Source organism: Cavia porcellus, unplaced genomic scaffold (genome assembly GCF_034190915.1).
Source record: "Cavia porcellus strain 051 isolate PalLab524CR breed Dunkin Hartley unplaced genomic scaffold, mCavPor4.1 scaffold_20, whole genome shotgun sequence".
Classification (NCBI taxonomy): domain Eukaryota; kingdom Metazoa; phylum Chordata; class Mammalia; order Rodentia; family Caviidae; genus Cavia; species Cavia porcellus.
This window is the reverse complement of record NW_026947503.1, coordinates 13,096,916-13,100,219: the sequence shown is the minus strand read 5'-3', so window position 1 is coordinate 13,100,219 and position 3,304 is coordinate 13,096,916. Positions and strand designations below refer to the sequence as shown.

The 3,304-nt window shown below is 35.3% G+C and overlaps 1 pseudogene; it reads left to right on the top strand.

The window, feature by feature from the left end:
* Positions 1 to 576: 576 nt before the first annotated feature.
* LOC106026933 (translationally-controlled tumor protein-like) lies at positions 577 to 3,076 on the top strand (annotated as a pseudogene).
* Positions 3,077 to 3,304: the final 228 nt, after the last annotated feature.

Sequence of the window (3,304 nt, the reverse complement as noted above, 5' to 3'; positions counted from 1 at the left end):
GTTTACTTTGGATCACACCTTTGGGGGTTTCCAAGGCAGAGTACATAGCAGAAAGGCATCCTGGAAGAGAAATATCTCATGGAAGCAGGAGACAGAAACTGGCAAGAGAAAAGTTACCACCCTAGCCTTCTTTCTGTACCTTGCATGTTTACTCAAGCTATCTGGTCTTAGAGTAGGTGGCATTCATGCCCAGTATGGGCACCGTTAACACTACCCAGAAGAATATCAAAACAATCAATGAGCTTCCATGCTTAGTCACTGCATCACAGGCTCTAGATCCAGCCACCTTTTACCCTTGTCCACATGAGACTTTGGGGGAACATCTAGACACAAACCATAACATTATCTTAACTGCATTATGGGTTGAACTGTCCCTTGCCCCACTACAGTATGTATGGTTATTCTAACTCTCAGTCCCTCAGCAAATAAACTTACTTGGAGACAAGATTTTACATGAAGTTAAAAAGTCATTGGGATGGACATCAATCATTATAACTTTTTTTTTTTTTTTGGAAAAAGGAAATTTGAAAACACACACAAATGGAAAGGAAATGATATGAAGGGAAGGAGAAAAGGATGACCATCTTAATGGCTGGGATAATCTTGGCTGTGGATCAGAGGAAACTAACCCTGCTGATACCTCATCAGAAACTGCTAACGTTCCAGAATGTAGGAAAATGCAAACATCCAGTCTATTTTACTATGTTATGGCAACTCAAGAAAACTTACACTAACTTTGACCTAAATCTACCAAATATATATCAGCAATGCAGGAAATTAAAAATTTAACTCTAAACATTTTTTCAGATAATTCTAATATAAACCAGGTATTGTAAACACTGCCACAATCTCAGTATTTAAAGTACCAAGAGGTGAAGTTGGATGAATATCAAGTAGACTGAATAAAAGGTACTGGAGAAGTAAAGTAGCACTAAAGATGAGAGTCATCAAGAGAAGCAGTAGAAAGGAGCATTTTAAGAAGGGGGTAGAGGTCAATATTATAAAATCATTCTACTTTCATTGAAGAAAATCAGGACCATAAAAGGTAAATTGACTGTTAGGAAATAGCAGTTTCAAGGGAGTAAGAACATAGATTGTCAACTCATGCACCTCTTTTAATTTATTTTGTGATGTTCTATTGAAGCTCATTTTGAATACCTTTGGCTAATATAGAACAACAATAAGTCTACACATACTAACTCATTCATTAGCGGTTATGTAGTTATGATACTAAACCATGGGTCTAGTATTGGGTAAAAAAACAAATTACTGGGTGAATAAATGACTCCAAGAAACACTGATAACTTTTCCATTTCATGCAGAATAGTAAGACAACATTTTAAATGTAAACTGAATCATTTGTGGTTTGGTAAGAACCATGCTGTTTAATAATAACATGTTACTCAGTTGTTCTAAGATTAAGAAGTTCTTGTACTAGGAAAAAACAAAGCCTACCACTGAGTAATTTAGAAAGTTTCCAAAACTGGTACAAGATTAACTTTTCTAAAATGATCTTGTAAAACTGATTTTTACAAAAGATCAGTTAAGTAGGTACATCTAATCTCTTTGTACTTTCTTCATTGTGAATGGCTTTTTTAGATACCTCATAATGGTTGATATTTATAATCACACATTTCATTTGAAAGTGCAAAGCATTCATATCTCTGTGTATGTGTAAATGTATGTGTATTATTCTTTTGATACAGTAAGAAGGTCAAGGTAGTGGTGCAGGTCTGTAAACCCAGCACTCAGGAGGCTGAGTTGGGAGGACCACTATGAGTTTGAGGATAGCTTGGGTTACATAGTGATTTAAATGCCAATCTAAATTTTAGAGCAAGACCCTTTATCAAAAGATAAAACAAACAAAAAATAAATACATTAAATGACATATTGTGAGTCTTTTTGAATTGCAATCACACACACACACACACAGTGAATGTTAATGCTCAGTGGAATCAGTTGGAAAGGGAGATGCATAAAAATATTAAAGTGTGTCTTCTTTCACTTTAATTATGAGATTTGTTTCAGTGAGATTTCTGGATCTTCCTCAAATTCAAAAGTTCTGATTACATAAGTGTTTTGAATTGATTCAGGACATTAGGAGAACTACCACAGTATAACTGAAGACATCCACAAAAGAGGAATTGCAAAACTGCTTCAGATAGTGGTAATAACAATGCTGTAAGTATGTTCAAAACAAGAATTAATGACAATATGTCTTATACAGTATTTTTAAATTAAAACATTCACCATAGATTTTGACCATACTTTGTGCATGTATATTGAAGTGTCTGTATATTTGTATCTATATTACATTTTCCTCCAGGTTTAAAAAAAAATGGGACTAAAGTACACATTGAGCTAATTACAAAGTAACATGGGTTATATTATAGATCCAACAATTTCTAGGAGGTAAATATTTAGACCAGATGGGGAGGAGAGTACAGGAGAAAATACAAGTTTAAGAATAAAAGAATTAGGTACCACTCCAGCTGCACCACACTTACTCTGAGCTCCCGGTTCCTGATAAGATAGTACAGAATTATCTCCCTTTAGCCACTATCACAATTACCTATGGGACCCCATCTCAGCTATGATGAGATGTTCTCAATATAAAGATTCAAAGGATCACAGATGGGCTGTGCCTGAAAGTGGAGGGCAAGCTGGTCAGGAGAATTGAGGGTAACACTGAAGACTGCTCACTGGTGGAAATATCTCTGCGGAAGGCCCAGAAGGCACAGGCATTGAAAGCACAGTAGTCACTGGTGTTGATATTGTCATGAACTATCACAGGCAGAAAACCAGCTTCAGAAAAGAGGCCTAAGAGAAGCACATCAAAGGTTATATAAAATTAATCAACAGCAAACTTTAATAAAGACCAGAAAGAGCAAAACTGTTTATGAAAGGAGTTGTAGAACAAACCCAGCACATTCTTGCTAATTTCAAAAACTACCAATTCTTTATTGGTTCAGACATGAATCCAGATGGCTTGGTTGCTCTCCTGTACTACCATCAGGATGGTGTGACCTCACTTACGAATTTCTTTAAAGATGGTTTAGAAATGGAAAAATGTTGATGGATTCAGTGGTCACCTTAGATCTACCACTTGTCATAACTAACTGCATCTTATCATCCACATAACACCAGAATTTTAGACAAATGAGAATTATGTTATTTTGAATGCTTCATTTATTTTGGCTGTGATTTATTTGGAGTAGAGGCAATAATTTTAGGGTCATGTAGAGTGTCTAAAATTAAAGTGCATTTGAACTTATTTTAGAGAATGTCTCATAGTTTAATACAT